Source organism: Lithobates pipiens, unplaced genomic scaffold (assembly GCF_037356315.1).
Source record: "Lithobates pipiens isolate NorthernLeopardFrog02 unplaced genomic scaffold, aLitPip1_a1.2 Scaffold_19, whole genome shotgun sequence".
Lineage (NCBI taxonomy): Eukaryota > Metazoa > Chordata > Amphibia > Anura > Ranidae > Lithobates > Lithobates pipiens.
The window spans coordinates 344,207,346-344,224,909 of NW_027507764.1; the positions used below are offsets into that span (position 1 = coordinate 344,207,346).

General features: G+C 42.9%; 1 protein-coding gene across 3 annotated transcripts in view; it reads left to right on the forward strand.

The window, feature by feature from the left end:
* FARS2 (phenylalanyl-tRNA synthetase 2, mitochondrial) overlaps window positions 1-17,564 on the forward strand; it is a 670,425-nt gene that overhangs the window by 610,887 nt on the left and 41,974 nt on the right. The window lies entirely within an intron of this gene.

Genomic DNA, 17,564 nt, shown 5'->3' on the forward strand with positions numbered 1-17,564 from the left:
TTAAGTTTGCTAAATTAAAAGTCATGCATTATTCAAATATCAATCTAAATATGTAACCCCAGCTCATAAATAAATCAATGAAAGCAGATTTAAAAAGAGTGGAAATCATAGCAGAAGCATCTACATATTACTTTGCAGAAATGAGCAGTCAGAATAGGTTTGTGCCAATAAGTTTGTACTTTTATATAGAAAACATATTTCTAGATAAATAGAAAAACATGTAAAGTAATTATTATTATTATTATTATTATACAGGATTTATATAGCGCCAACAGTTATAAATAAGTAGATTGGGATAATCTAGGAATTACATGTCACGCGATGATGCAACAATCTGTGATCAGGACTCATTTGTGAACATTTATGACATTTCAGATAAGTCCTGGGAGTCTTATAATTTCTGTTATGCCACATACACAAGATCGGAATTTCAGCCAGCAAAAGACCAAGCTTTTTATTGGAAATTCCAATTGTGTGTATGCAATTCAGATGCGCAGAAACTCACGCATGCTCAGCTTCAACTACGAGATGGAAGCTTTTGGCTACTATTTATTGAACTTCCTTTTTCTAGTCCCATCGTACATGTTATACGTCATCGCGTTCTTGCCGGTCGGAATTTGGTGTGACCGTGTGTAGTCAAGACAGTTTGAGCGGAATTCCGTCGAAAAACCATCAGAGCTTTTTCCGATGAGAATTACGGTCGTGTGTACGCGGCATTAGTCAGGGCTGCCAAAATGGAACTGTACCATGGTGCGCACATGTTGTGAAATACTACATTTATGTGTTAGACTATACCCAGGGTCAGCAACCCATCAATTGCGATCTACCCGGCGGTCGCTGACAGGTGCGCTATAATGCAAAAAATAGTGCCTTGTAAGAACCTCTCCTCTCACTTCAATGTGAATGCTTTCACACTGGAGCGGTGTGCTGTGAGGATGGTAAAAAAAGTCCTGCAACGCTGTAGGAGTGGCTCACGGATTCCGATAAGCCCCCCGCTCACAAACCCCGACAACTAACGACCAGGGTTGTCGGAAAGAGGCCCTTGTCCTCATCAACATGGGGACAAGGTGCTTTGGGGTGGGGGGGCACGCGACCCCCCTTCCCTAAAGCACCCCCCATGTTGAGGGCACGCGGCCTGGTACGGCTCAGGAGGGGGGGGGGCGCTCACTCGTCCCCACCCCCTTTCCTGACTGGCCAGGTTGCGTGCTCGGATAAGGGTCTGGTATGAACCTAGGGGGGACCCCCATGCCGTTTTTTCAGCATAGGGCTTCCCCTTTAACTTCATACCAGGTGACGGGGCCAGCAACGCTTCCTTCGCTGGTCCCAGCTACCTGGAGCCGCGCTCAAAATGAACAGACTTTCCTCTGTGTGTGTGGGCAAGTCTGTTCATTTCAAAAGTACAGCGGATAATAAAAGTCACGTGTGTGGGCAGGTCTGCTCGTTCGGACAGCCCGGCGGACTTTACGGCGGTTTGTCCGCCAGACTAAGTCCGCCGGATAGTCTGATCGTGTGTGCGCGGCATTAATGTCAGTGGCAGTTACCCTGTTTCCCCGAACATAAGACCTAGCGTGGTTGTCCGTGATGGCTTCAATATAAGCCCTACCCCCCAAATAACCCCTACCCCGTTTCCCCAAAAATAAGCCCTAACCTGAAAATAAGACCTAAAAGGACTTTAACTAGGGATAATTTGGGGGTAGGGCTTATATTGCAGCCATCACGACAATCAAGCTAGGTCTTATTTTCGGGGAAACAGGGTAGTCATTTCCCCCCAGCACCAGCTAGTGTCAGATTGTCTGCAGCACTGTTGCAGTGTCATTATAAATCACTATTTAGCACCAATAGTAGTATTAAAAAATTAATTAAAAAAAAACAGTATATACAGTATACTATACTTTGTAGGTGCTATAACTTTCACTTATTTAATATACACTTATTGGAATTTCATTTTTATCAAAAAGATGTAGCAAAATACATTGGCCAAAATTTGATTTCAATTTGATTTAAACAAATTTTTATTAGATATGGTTTATAGCAGAAGTTAAAAATATTGTTTTTGTTTCAAAATTCAAATATCACCAAAAGAAAGTTCTATTTGTGTTAAAAAATTATATAAATTTAATTTGCATACAGCATTGCATGACCATGCAATTAGCAGTTAAAATAGCGCAGTGCTAAATAGCAAAAAAATGGACTGGTCATGAAGGGGTAAATACTCCGGTGGTCAAGGGGTTAAATGATCAAACAAAACAAAACAGCTCAGAACTGTAATCGCTTGTTTACATGTTTTATTATATAGTAACTGATTTCACTTTGGTTAGCCAAGAGATCATCCTTAGTATGCAGTGGACTTACTGGTTTTGGTTTTCATTAAAAGAAAAGTGCGAGCAAATTTGGTTTGATTTTAAAAGGCAAAAAACAACAAATCTACTGGGTACAAGAACAGTTTGACTGGTACAGATTTCTAGAGTCCTTAACATTGTTTACAATTCAGTGTGACATGCCAGACTATTTTGCTGCCTTGAATGACTTTGGATGGCCAGAGCATCAGGAGACTTCATCTTGGCAGCCTTGAGCAACCCTTTACAGTAAAAAAAAAAAAAAAAAGCATACATTACCTGCAATGTACTTGGTATCAGTCGTATCATTTTTTCTGAAGTTGTTTTATAGATTGTCCTTCTCTAAGGGCTTGTACCAGCATTGTACCCACTCATTTTAAAGTTGAAAATATATATCATGTAAGGTGTCTAAAACCATTTGTCAGTTTACTGAAGGCAAAAACAAAAGACATTAATTTGCCTCCATTATTTTTCTGCCCAGTCACTAAGATATGGTACCTGCCACTACTGAAATATATAGCATGCACACCATTACACTAGAGTGCCTATAGTAAATAGAAAGTGGCACTTCTCATTATGTAACACCCAGGACAAAGGTATTGGCATGTTATCTACCATTACAGAAGTTATTTTGCAAGTATGCCTGTTGGGATCTGGAGTATTAACATAAAAATTGTAATGGTATCCCACAAATGTTTGAATAAATTAATTCATAGCAAAGGTCATTACTCCATGGTTAGAATTTAGAAATCTAAAAATGGCTGTGTTTAAAGGGACATTAAAGGTTCAGATTTTAATAAACATGTCATACTTACCTGCTCTGTGCAGTGGTGTTGCACAGAGCAGCCCCAATCCTCCTCTTCTTGGGTCCACCCACCGGCGCTCCTGACTCCTTCCTCTTGACCAGTGTCCTCAATAGCAAACCGCCTGCTATAAGAGCACTGGTGCGTGCTCGCTGCTAGCCCAGCTCTATGCATCCATAAGACAAATAGAACCACAGCTCAGCCTTCCCCCGGGCTCTCCTCATTGACTTATAGATAGAAAAAAAGTGCAGTGCTGGGTAATGTACTAATAATACAAGTGAATATAGTACTATAAGTAAAACCGTGATTGACAATGTGCATACAAGTGATGTGTCCAATGTGCTCAAATAATCAGAAAAACATCATAATAGTCCATATGTGTTAATATGATCACTACATAAGCAGCAAACACGCGTATCTAAACACAAAAAACAGTTCCTGGATGAAATAGTCCACCAAATGAGTTTCCACAAACAAAATATTAGATGATATGTTTCCACCACAAGTGCAGCCCGTCTCCTAAGAATAAGAAATGGAGGCTTACCAGAAAACCAACGACCGCCCTTATTCAGGGGGGTCAAATAAGGCTTCGTAGAGCAGCAGGGTTGCTGTTGGAATACCACCGACTGTCCTCACAGGTGACCAGCCAACATCTATGGAAAGTTGTTTCAGAGGCGCTTTTGTCAGGTGCCCTGTAGGTACTGGAAAAGCAGCACCTGAGGACAGCTGCATGACTCTATAGTAAAAGAAACGCCCATTGATGCGTAGCGATCATCTTCTGACAAAGGCGCCTCTGAAACAGGGGAGATGGGGTTTCTGTCCCCAGGGTTTCATAGTTTCATAGTTAGTAAGGTTGAATAAAGACACCAGTCCATCCAGTTCAACCTGAGTGAGTGTCTACAATTGTCCCTATCCCTGTACATTGCACTCTCACATTGGTCCCTACCCTCAAGGAGCCCACAATCCAAGGTCCCCATTCATATACTAGGGCCAATTTTTTTGGACAGAAGCCAATTAGCCTACCTGCATGTCTTTGGAGGGTTGATGGGGTCCCTGTCCCCAAGTGAGAAGGTGTCCCTGTCCCCAGGGGAGAAGTGGTCCTTGTCCCCAGGGGTGATGGGGTCCTTAATAGGGTCCCCCATATTGCAGTGTCCTCTGTACCCTTATAGCAGTGTCCCCTTCTCCCCCCTCCACTGTAGGGTCCTCTGTCTCCTGCACCCCTCCACTTTAGTGTACTCTGTCCCCTGAACCCCCCCCCCCCCTTATTATTCTCTGTCCCCTGCACCGCCCACTGTAGTCCTCTGTCCCCTACACCCCCCCACTGTAGTGTTCTCTGTCCCCTGCATCCCCCACTGTAGTGTCCTCTGTCCCCTGTACCCCCCCACTCTTGTGTCCTCTGTCCCCACCCCACAGACACATATTGTGTAGGTAGAACTCTCCTACCTTACACCGATGTACAGCAAGCAGAGCAGCAGAGAAGAAAGAAAATCACAGGGCTGGATAGGGGCAGGATCTGCTGAAGTTAACTTTTCGCATTAACAGGCTGATGACTGGTTGCTAGGATCGCCCAGCAACCAGTCACCTGTTATTTAATGAGAAAGTAAACTCTAGCAGTTCCCATCTCCATCCAGCCCTGTGATAACGGCCACTCACGGCTGTCCAATGAAGAGGAAAGCAGCGAAAATGTCCCCGGGTTGCTGACCCTGGCTTACATGAACTGTCTGTTTCAAAATCCCTGTATAACATTTTAATTGGAATTAAACCAGGGCCTTTTTTTACTGGAGCAGTCCGAAAACCCTTTATTCCTTGTCTATGAGCCATTTCTTGGTGAATTTGTTAGTGTATTTCAAACTACTATAATCTTGAAAGACTCAATTTCAACTTTTTGACACGTTCTTATCACGCGCTTATGATGAAGAATGTATAGTTGACCGACCGAATGTATAATATGACAGACCCCGATGTAGCAAATGGACCAACCCATTACATTACACACCACCATGCACCGCATGCTTCACAGATGTTATTGGGTTCTTCTCCTGAAATGCTGTTGATTTGTGGCAAACATGTCTAATGGAACTCTGACCAAACCAACATCTGGCTGAATTGGTGCAATCTTAGCCATTGTATATATATATATGCACTTTGAACCCAACTGTTGCAAGACTTATCTGACTACCATGCAATGAAATTTTGGTGTTCTTGTAGACTTTCTTTAACATTAATCGGTCAGCTCTTGGGTTGATTTGCTGGTCCAGCTGGTACTGGAGAAATTAACAGATTACAGATTCTTTATCTTCCAGTGGAATAATTGCTTTTACATTCTTTGTAATACCTTTTTTTTAGATTTAAAATTCAAATAGTGCCTACAGATGAAGGTGATATACAGTACCTGACTAAAAGACACACATAAATTCACATGGTGTATTTTTTTCATGCTCATAACAAAAATTTTGATTTGTAATGTGGGAAAAGTAAGTCAACCCCTACATTTAATGCTGCGTACACACGACCAGACTTTTCGAGGGACTAGGTCCGACAGATTTTCGACGGAGTTCTGACAGAGTTCTGACGGACTTTCCGAATGAAAGGACTTGGCCACACACAGTCACACCAAAGTCCCACGGATTCTAACGTGATGACGTACGACCGGACTAGAATAAGGAAGTTCATAGCCAGTAGCCAATAGCTGCCCTAGCGTCGGTTTTTGTCCGTCGGACTAGCATACACACGAGCGGATTTCTCGGTAGCAACTGGGTCCGGCGGAGTTCCGGTGGAAAAATTTGAAACATGTTCCATTTCTAAAGTCTGTCAGATTTTTACAAATCTAAAGTCCGCTGCAGCCCACACACGATCGAATGGTCTGCCGGAATTGTTCCGTCGGACCTTTGATGTCGAAAAGTCTGCTCGTGTGTACGGGGCATAACACTCTCTAAAGCCCTCAGAAAGAACGTTGCAGATACCCGCAACGTTCTTTCTGAGGGCTTTAGAGAGTGTTAAATGGGTGTACTTACTTTTCCCACATTACAAATCTAAATTTTTGTTATGAGCATGAAAAAAATACACCATGTGAATTTATGTGTGTCTTTTAGTCAGGTACTGTATATCACCTTTATCTGTAGGCACTATTTGAATCAAGATCTAAGGTTTCCCAGTTCAAATTTGTTGAAAATTTGTAGCATATTTTTGTGCATTGGGGTTATCATATATTCTGTGCTGCAAATAAACTTTTGTTCTGCATTAAAAACCCAGCACATGTAAAATGTAATGAATCTGTTAAAAACAACCAAACACTGTTTTTAAAATTAAAAATGTTGATGCAGCCGAGAGTACTAATTACAGTACATATACACAGTTGTGAATATTTTAAAACAATTACAAGTGACACTTTGCTGTTGATTTGTTTAATAGCTTTTTATGCATGATTCTGCACCATGGAATGTTTTACGCCTATTTACAACTATTACGGTACTTTGGAAAATAAATACTTTTTGTCCGCATTTTTAATCTAGCTTCTCATGAAATAATTATAAAGTTCAAAAATGTTAATGGATTGTGAAAGTAAAAAGATTGATTTTATGGAAAATTTTGTGATGAAAACCAAAGACTTTCTGCAAAGAAAATTTACAAGGAACCGAATGTCACATTTTAACCCATCTCTGGATATCAGGGCAGCTGCAGCCTTTACTGTTAACCTGGAAGTTATGGTATTTGTCAGAAGGGCTCACCGATCTGAGAATATTTGTGGGCTGCTACTAGTATTCGTGAGCTGTTAAAGATGTTACTAAACCCACAACAAGTCTGTATATGCAGTAAAGCATGCTTGTTACCCACTGTGGAACCTAAGGGGTTCATCTTCTGCATTGTTTAAAAAGGCTGCTTGATCCTGTTTGCACAAATCCTCCTCTTCTTCCACTGACTCCAAAATAGGTCTGGATAAGACAGTTAGTTGGGTCAGGCTGCACATGTTCAGTTTGGTGTTTATTGCTAGAGAGTTTATTTTTTCTTGGGAGGGTGCATGTGATCAGCACAGGACCAATCAGCATTGTCCAGACAGAGGATCAGGGATGCTGCATCCTAATAGAACAGTATGAAAACTCCTCCTCAAAGCTTTAACCAGTCACTGGTAGAAGTCACAAGACCGCTATATACTGCTGATAAGAAAACGTACATGGTAGTTTAGCAGTTTATATTTACTAAAATAATTGTATTTCCATGTTCTCTCTACCATGGGAGACCAGATATAGTGAATCCGGGGTCCTGGGTTTAGTAACACTTGAATATAAATAAGAAGTGTTGTTTGCTATAGTCTGTATGGATTTTGTTGTGGTTGATGCTAAAATGGCACAAATAGGTTCTGTTGGGCTCCGCAAAGGTTGCATATTTTGGCAAATGTAGTGTGTTATGTTAGGACAGTACCTTAACCACTTCAGCCCCTTAATGACCAGGACATTTTTAAACTGACAATTGCTCAGTCGCGCGACGCTGTACCCAAACAAAATTGACGTCCGTTTTTCCCACAAATAGAGCTTTCTTTTATTGGTATTTGTACACCTCTGTGGTTTTTATTTTTGCGCTATAAACAAAAATAAGCGTAAATTTTTTGCTATCATAAATATCTCCCCCCCCCCCCCCCCCCAAAAAAAAATATAAAAAAACTAATTTCTTCCTCAGTTTAGGCCGATATATATTCTTCTACATATTTTTGGTATAAAAAATCACAATAAGCGTTTTTTGATTGGTTTGCACAAAAGTTATAATGGTTACAAAATAGGGAATAGATTTAGGGCATATTTATTATTTTTTTTACTAGCAATGGCAGCGATCTGCGATTTTTAGCAGGACTGCAACATTGCAGCGGACAGATCAGACACATTTTTGCCACCATTGACAGTGCTATAAAAATGCACTGATTACTATGTAAATGTTACTGGTAGAGAAGAGGTTAATACTAGGGGGCGTTAAATGTGTTCCCTCATGAGTGATTCTAACTGTGGGGGGATGTGACTGACTAGAGGAGGAGCCAGATCGCGGTTTCTAACTAGTAGGAACAGACGATCTGTCTCTCCTGTCAGAACAGGGATGTGTATGTGTGTTTACAAACACACATCCTGATTCTGGCTCTCATGCCCATGATTGCGCCTGGCCGGCGGACATCGCGCCTGCCGGCCACACGTATCGGGTCCCCCGCTGTGCAGTTGATGCACGTGCCTGCTATAGCTGTTTAAAGAGTCGACTTTCAGCTACGGTGGTTTGCACAGGAGAGCCAACCTGCCACATTATATTGACAGCGGCTGGTCGGCTAGTGGTTAAATTAGATCTATAATCACAGCATACACTTTCATTTTATAACATCAGCATTGTAATACCAATACAAAAAATAGTTATTTCTGACAATCCAATATAAGCTTACTTGAAAATCTCCTTTAATGCTATGAATTCTGCCTGTCTGCAGGCCATCTCATTGCACAACTTCTTGGATTCCTTGCATGCATTGCAGTTTCTCCTCTGCTGTTTACTCTCAGTTTACAAGAACTACATATCCCATGATACCTTACTGTCTGAACCCGGTGATTCCTGTACTGACTCTGCCTCCTGAAACTCCGGTTCTCAGCACTTCTGTAGTTCAGAATGCAGTTAATTTCTGTAAAATGTATGACACAGCCATAGGTGTGCACCCCAAAGCTAAAACACGCATGCCTTTCTCTGTATCCTCAGCTGCATTGGGCAGTGAATGAATGGAAAGTGCTCTGTGTGGCTTTCTGTTTATTCAAAACGGAAGCATAGTAAACACAGTTTACTATGCTTTGGTTATGAATGGGCACAGTGAGCGAGTGTGTTCACTGTGTTCATTTAGAAAAGGAAGGGACCAGTAAATTACATATTTGTTAGCCCTTTCCCCCGCTCTCCATGCTGCAACATCCTCCGCAGCAGCCAAGTGGAGAGGGGGAATCCAGCATCACTGCAGCGCGGGTCCCAACAAGGGGGGGTGGTCTGAGCAGTAGGGGGAATTGGCACCACACATAGGGATTAAGGCATGCTCAGGCACACCTGGCACATCCCTGGCGCACACCTATGGACACAGCAGTGCATATTCACAGGGCATAGTGAATATATGTCACAGAATTTCAAGATTTTTCAGATTAATAGAATTAGGATGGAATTTATTGAAATGAAATGTGCAATTAAATATATGATTTTAAATTTTGACCTGTAGATATGCTTCAAAGCAACTATGTTGCTTTTATAAAGTTCCTGCAAAAAGCTCACCCTGTAAAAAATATTTACTACTACCTGTGCCGCTGCGCACTGTTCCTTTGGAGAGAAATCCTCTGCATAACCTCTTCCCTGTATGTGATTTCTAGTTCTGGGTCACGCAAACGCACCACTGGCTACCCGCTTCAGTTGTAATTGGGTACAGTGGGAACCAATCTGCGGGTCCAGCAGACCCGATGTTCGCCGGCACCCCGCAACATTCCGAGAGAGGAAGAACGACGGTCTGTCTATGTTAAAAAGGCAGATCGCTGTTCTGTGAGAGGGGAAGATTGAGATCTTGTGTTTCTGCTAAGTGTCTTCCCCCCATTCAAAGTATTCCCCACACAGTTAATAAGCACTCCCAGGGAACACATTTAACCCTTTAATTAACCCGGATGTTAACCCCTTCCCAGTCAGTGTCATTAGTACAGTGACAGTGCATTTATTTGTTTGTTTAGTTTGTCCATCGTAATGTCGCTGTTCCGCTAAAAACCATTACTAGTAAAAAAAAAAATCGGAAAAATAAAAATTTCATTAAAATATCCCATAGTTTGTAGAAACTTTAACTTTTGCGCAAAACAATCAATATTCGCTTATTGGGACTTAAATATGTAGCAGAATACTTATTGACCTAAATTGATGAAGAAATTAGATTTTTTACATTATTTAGTTTAGTTATTTTTTCACAATTGTCTGTTTTTTTTTTTATTTATATTGCGCAAAAAATACCACCGAGATGATTAAATAGCACCAAAAGTAAGCTCTATTTGTGGGAAAAAAAAGGACATTGATTTTATTTGGGCACAGCATCGCACGTGCAATTGTTAGTTAAAGTAACACAGTGTATCGTAAAAAATGGCCTGCCCATGAAGGGGGTAAAACCTTCCAGGATGAAGAGGTTAAAGCGGAGGTCCACACAAAAATGGAACTTCCTCTTTTTGGAACCCCCCCCCCTCTGGTGTGGGTACCGTTATTTGCACCCACTTCCGGGCATAGATCACTGTGGTGATCGCAGTGATCTACGCCACTTCCTGCCCCCGCCCCGCTGTCTGCTGGGAGACACATGGGTGCCAGAGACAGCAGGGACCATTCGGATTGCACAGCGTGACTTGTGCATGTGCACTAGTTTTGTGGGTTAGATACATAGACATACATCCTCCTCCTATGGGGGGGGGGGGGGGGCACTCCACAATCATTATCGGAATTTTTTGAATTTCTGAACTCTAATGATAGGGGCATTGTATTGACTTATCAAATGAGTAATAATAAAATTAACTTTCTGCACCTCGAAATAGAAATAATAGATTTGAGTTTAAAACCCACTTCAAATCAACGGATCGTAATAGTTTCATCTCTATGGACAGTTGCCATCATAAAACATGGTTAAGTTTGATTCTACCGGAGTCAATTCATTAGACTCCGGAGGAATTGCAGGGATTTAGAGACATTTTTTGTGCAGGCCGAAACTTTAAAACAACCATTTTTGGATAAAGGATATGAGGGTTCGATTCTGAATAAGGAACTACAAAGGGTGGCTCAAATCAACAGAGAATCCCTTTTGGTTGTTAAACCCCCACGGGAACCTGACGAGAATTTTAGAGCTATGTTAACTACATTTTCCACTCAGCATAAACAGGTTAAAACTATTTTGGACAAACATTGGGATGTCCTTAGAAATGATTCCATCTTAGGTCCTAAACTACCCGAAAGAGCAAGAGTCCTCTTCAGAGGCGCACCATCATTACAAAGCAAGATTGCACCCAGTATCATCAATCATCCGGGCCGTCCGTCCTTTTTTCATAATTTGATCGGGTATTTCCCTTGTAAAAAGTGTGTTGTGTGTGAACATAACACGGCCGGGAAATATAAGACATTAGAGTTCAGATCATCAGTGACTAACAAAAAATATCCGATTAAGACGTTCTGCACGTGCAGCACTAGATATGTGGTCTACCTAATTACCTACCTAATTACTTGACCATGAGGTAGACAATATGTCGGCCGCACGACAAGGACTTTCTCAATCAGAGTGGGCGAACACATTTCCCTGATTAAAAGTAAAGATTCTAAACATAGTGTCCCTAGACATTATAAGGAGTTTCATAATAGTAATCCAGATGGTTCTCAGTCTATTGTGATTGACAAATATACTCCACCCTGGAGAGGGGGGGCCATGAGCACGGGGGAGTATCGAGACTTGAAACCTACTGGATTTATGAGCTCCAGTTCGGCATGAACATGGAGTGGGACATTAACGCCTTTATTAATGATGCTTGATATACACATCTACTTAGGGGATGAGCATTACTTATATATATATGTGTATATATATATATATATATATATATATATATATATATATATATATATATATATATATATATATATATATATATATATATATATAATCTTTATGTTTTTTCATTATGCATGTGCTTGCCTATTGCCTATTTGGCAGTCATATCATTTAGGGGGAGTGGAATGTTTTTTAAAACAGCCTTATATATGCATCAAATATATTTGAAACAAAAAGAGTCACACTTAAAGATTTGGATGTAGGTTCCAGTTATGAGACACGATATGGATGTGCTTTCTACCCTTCGGACATACATTCATATGGCTTAATCCCTTTATTATTTTGGCCGCAATGACCATTTATATTACCAGTCCGGTTTGGTCTATAGGTTTTAGGTTGTTACTATAATTTGAAATGATGTGCAGTTTCGCGCACCACTTTAAATAATTTTTTTAATAATTTTTTTTTTATTCAACATTGACGTCTACATACTGGCCTCTATGTTATCTATGTCAACATTTATTTGGAGGTATGATACATAGGTCTGAATGTTATTTTCCATCTTTGAAAGTGATACCATTGATACTTTCGATATGTGCCCCTGCATTCGCCAGTGCTTCTTGCCCATATGGAGGCTTGAAGCGCTTGTCTCTTTCTTAATTCCCGGAAGTGACACTGCGGACAATTTCAATGTGGAACGCAAGTCCCTTCGCGAACGCCCGGAAGTGACACCGCCGATGTTTTTAGTAAATATCTATATTGACATCGCGGCTCGGGTGCCCGGAAGTGACGTTGCGGCTGTGGCTATTGCCGACATCGAGGCTTGGGGCACAAGCTTTGATGCGATTGTGAACTTCCGGAAGCGCTTGTCTCTTGTCTGGGTGCCCAGAAGTGACGTCGCGGCTATGGCTATTGTTGACATCGAGGCTAGGGGCACAAGCCTCGATGTGATTGTGCACTTCCGGAAGTGGCGCTATGGGTGGCTCTAGCGTCGCTTCTGTGTGTCACATTTAAGATCTGGATTACGCAAATCGGTAAAAGAGCCTCTAAAGTCCTAAATGACTTATATTTTCACACTAAAGCGTTCAGGTTCACTGGTGTCACGATATATTATATCATATGTTTGGTAATATATTGAGCATGGATTTCAGGTGGAACGCATCATTATATTTAAGAGGCGTGGATATGCACGTCCGGCGGCCATCTTTAGACACAAATCGGAAGTGAATGTTGGTGACACAGGGAGATGGAATCTGTCTCATTTACTTCTTGTACCTTATATAAGGGAGTGTGGCAGTAGTGGTAGTATACCCCAGATGAAGTCCAAGCAGACGAAACGCGTCGGGAGGACTCTACTACTGCCTATTTTATTGATAAGTGCTTGAATAACTACATAAATGTAAGTTTGCTACTATTTTTAATAAATCTTATTTTAAACGGTATCACGCTATTCTGGCCATATCTTTCTGTCCTATGTGGATTTCGGTTGGTGTTGGAGATCTCTTTTAAGTGGTAAAGATCAAGTACATTTAGGAATTGGAGGAAGGCAATTTCCATGGTGTGACTGACCGATTTGCGATCTGGGAGTCTGTTCCCCACAACCAGAGTGATATGCACCTATGACCCCTTGAATATAAGTTCATTCGGGTCAATAGCATCCGGTAAGCCTACATCTGTTAAGGTGACGGTATTGGCACTTGGGGGATAATTCGGGAGAATCATTATTGGATTGCCTTTTTAAAATGTCCATCTTATATTTGGGACTTCACTCTCATATGTGGACTTTTTGCGCTCAGATTTTTAGAGTGTTTTTTTCTTTATTCTCCACATATAGTGTTCACTTTTATAGTATGTATATTAATAAGTACTAATACACAATATTATTGGTGTGCACCTCACTGTAGTATTGGAAAACTGCAAGTGTTTGTACTTTCTCTTGTCATTAATTTAATGCTTGCACAGATTCACACATTATTATATAGCGCTACACTTTATCTATAATTTTTACTACGTTTGTGCTAAAATATCCATGTTTAGTGTGTTAGCTGCTCTGTTTGGATAGCGCAGTGTCACATTTGTTGTACATGTGCAGTAGGGAACCAGGAAGTGAAGCCTTGCGGCTTCACTTCATGATTCCCTTACTGAAGATGGCGACGGCAGCATCTAAGGACCGAGGGATGGTTTGGCCTTGGGTGCCAACATTGCGGGTGCCCTGGACAGGTAAGTGTCCTTATTTTAAAAGTCAGCAGCTGCAGTATTTGTAGCTGCTGACTTAAAAAAATAATAATAATTTGGCAGAGCTCCGCTTTAAGTATGTGTTTTTGGTGGTTCCTTCCACCAATCCTCACATGTCTGCAGGATAAAGGAAAGCAGTGGGAGGAAGCAATGAATGCTGCAGAGGACACAGCAAATCAATACTCTTGTTTTTTAGAAGACACTTCAGTAGAGATTTTTTTATAGTGAAGGCAGGATCGGTAAATATTCATTTTTACAGGGTGAGCTTTTTGGGGGAACTTTATGTAAGCAAGAGTTCCTTTAGGCTCCATGCACACTGAAGCTCATAAACTGACGTTTTTGGGAGTTTGGATGTTTTTTAACAGCCCATAACCCTCCTCTATGTTATCCTATGTGTCCATGTTTTTGGCCGTTTATCAGCAGTGGAGTTTATGGGCTGTTGTCTGAATGTCCTAAAATCGTGTTCAAGTGCTGTTTTTCCGACCACAAAAAAACGTTAAGCATGCATAAACGCTGGTAAACGTCGATAAACACTCAAAACCGTGGCTCACCAGCGTTTTTTTATGTTTTTGAGCCATTAAAAAAAAAAAGCTAATGCGGAAAACTCTAATAAACACTATTGCAAAAGCATTAGATAACATTGAAAGACTCACTGCAAAGCTACTTGCATTTTTATAACGTTATTTTAACATCCAGTGTGCATGGAGCCTTAACAAGTAACTCCAAGCAACTAGTAAAATCAATAAATGGCTGCTGATGCAGTTCTAGAAGACTAGAAACATGTTTTAAGGAAACTTGAGATAAGATAAATATGGACATTTCTGTCACCCAATCCCTTTTTAAAATATTCATTTTCTGGCAGTCAGCCTGTCAAATGGCTTCCAGAGCTGAATCTACACCACTGGAGTCTATGGGCATCGAGGATCATCTGTTCTACCTAGAACATTTACTTGATTGATATGTTCTATTCATAGACAGTTTGTAAATAAGATAATATTGGAGGACCTTATTTGTGTTAATGATGGGAAAATTAATCTGTAGCCAACAACTACACAGGGAAAGGCCACCTCTTTGCGTCTGTTGTCTGTAAGCATAGGCCTACTGTGCCTAGTGGAAAATACGGCCCTGATGTCTTCACTTTCTGACCTGGAAAAGTAGGCATATTAGTAAAGTTGGCGCTCCTGATCTGCAGACTTAGGCAGATCAGGTAAAAGTAAGTTATATAAAGATTAAGGAATTGTTTTTGGTAGCTAATTTTTGGTAACTCAATTATGATGATATATTGTTGTCATCAGTTTAGAAGAATGACACTCTTTTATAATAGTATGCTTTAGTTGAGCCATTTTCTTTTAATTTTCTTTTGTCCACTGACAGCAGTTTGAGATTTGATATTAGTCTTTTCATTAGTCAAATATGTCACAAGTTAAATCTCCAAAGACACAGACTTAGCCGTTGTATAGGTGGAACGCATTTTAATACACTGGATACACAAAGCTTGCAAATTACGGTATGTATTATTGCTGCTTCAGCCTTCTTTCACTTTTTTATGTAAGGGTCCTTGTTATGTGCTGTCAGGCTCGGTTCACACAGGGGCGACACCGATCCGACTTCTAGTCGCCTCAGGTCGGACAACATTTAAAAATCAATGTAAGTGAATGAGAGCCGTCTTAATGCACGCTACTGAAGTCGCTCTGACTTCAAAAGAAGTTCCTGTACTACTTGAATCCGACTTGTAGGCGACTTGTACCCATTGATTTCAATGGAGGTCGCCTCCAAGTCGGATCTCTGTATATACGGAGGCGACTTTGACAGAATTATTAGCTCTGAAGGGGGAACTCTACGCCAAATTTATTTTAAAAATTTGGCGTGGGTTCCCCCTCCGAGAGCATACCAGGCCCTTAGGTCTGGTATGGATTCCAAGGGGAACCCCCTACGCCGAAAAAACGCAGTGGGGGCCCCCCCATATCCATACCAGACCCTTATCCGAGCACGCTACCCGGCCGGCCAGGGAAGGGGGTGGGGACAAGCGGGCGCCCCCCCTCCTGAGCCGTACCAGGCCGTGTGCCCTCAACATGGGGGGGTGCCTTGGGGGAGGGGGGGCGTACGGCCCCCCCACCCCAAAGCACCTTGTCCCCATGTTGATGAGGACAAGGGCCTCTTCCCGTCAACCCTGGCCGTTGGTTGTCGGGGTCTGCGGGCGGGGGGCTTATCGGAATCCGGGAGCGCCCTTTAATAAGGGGGCCCCCGGATACCGGCCCCCCACCCTATGTGAATGAGTATGGGGTAAAATGTACCCCTACCCATTCACCTGTAAAATAAAGTACAAAAAAAACACAACGCACAAGATAAAATAGTTTATTGCACAGCTCCGGGGGTCTTCCGTCTTCGGGGGTCTTCTCGCCGGACTCCTCCGCTATCTTCTTCTAGCTCTTTTACTAGCGGAGGAGCCCGGCTTTCTTCCTCGCCGCCGCCCTCTTCTTCCGACTTCTGGGGTCTTGTCCCCTTCTTCGGTTCTTCTGCCGGGCCACCGCGCCTTCTTATATCTCTTTTACAGGCGGTGGCCCGGTCTTCTGTCGTCGCTGTCGTCGCCGCTGCCTTCCGTTCTTCTTCTTCTTCTTCTTCTTCTCCTGGAGATGTTGACTCGACGTTCTCTCCGGCCGCAATGCCAGGGGCGCGCTGCGCGGCGACTTATATAGGGACAAGGGGCGGGGTCATCGGTTGATTTCACATGGGTTGATGTCACATGGCGACAGTCCCAGCATCCTCCGGGACTGTGACATCGTAAGGGGGCGGAGTCACCATGTGACATCAACCAGTGTGACATCAACCGATGACCCCGCCCCTTGTACCTATATAAGTCGCCGCGCAGCGCGCCCCTGGCATTGCGGCCGGAGAGAACGTCGAGTCAACATCTCCAGGAGAAGAAGAAGAAGAACGGAAGGCGGCGGCGACGACAGAAGACCGAGCCACCGCCTGTAAAAGAGATATAAGAAGGCGCGGTGGCCCGGCAGAAGAACCGAAGAAGGGGACAAGACCCCCGAAGTCGGAAGAAGAGGGCGGCGGCGAGGAAGAAAGCCGGGCTCCTCCGCTAGTAAAAGAGCTAGAAGAAGATAGCGGAGGAGTCCGGCGAGAAGACCCCCGAAGATGGAAGACCCCCGGAGCTGTGCAATAAACTATTTTATCTTGTGTGTTGTGTTTTTTTTGTACTTTATTTTACAGGTGAATGGGTAGGGGTACATTGTACCCCATACTCATTCACATAGGGTGGGGGGCCGGTATCCGGGGGCCCCCTTATTAAAGGGGGCTCCCGGATTCTGATAAGCCCCCCGCCCCCAGACCCCGACAACCAACGGCCAGGGTTGTCGGGAAGAGGCCCTTGTCCTCATCAACATGGGGACAAGGTGCTTTGGGGTGGGGGGGCCGCACGCCCCCCCTCCCCCAAGGCACCCCCCCATGTTGAGGGCACACGGCCTGGTGCGGCTCAGGAGGGGGGGGCGCCCGCTCGTCCCCACCCCCTTTCCTGGCCGGCCGGGTAGCGTGCTCGGATAAGGGTCTGGTATGGATATGGGGGGGACCCCCACGCCATTTTTTCGGCGTAGGGGGTTCCCCTTGGAATCCATACCAGACCTAAGGGCCTGG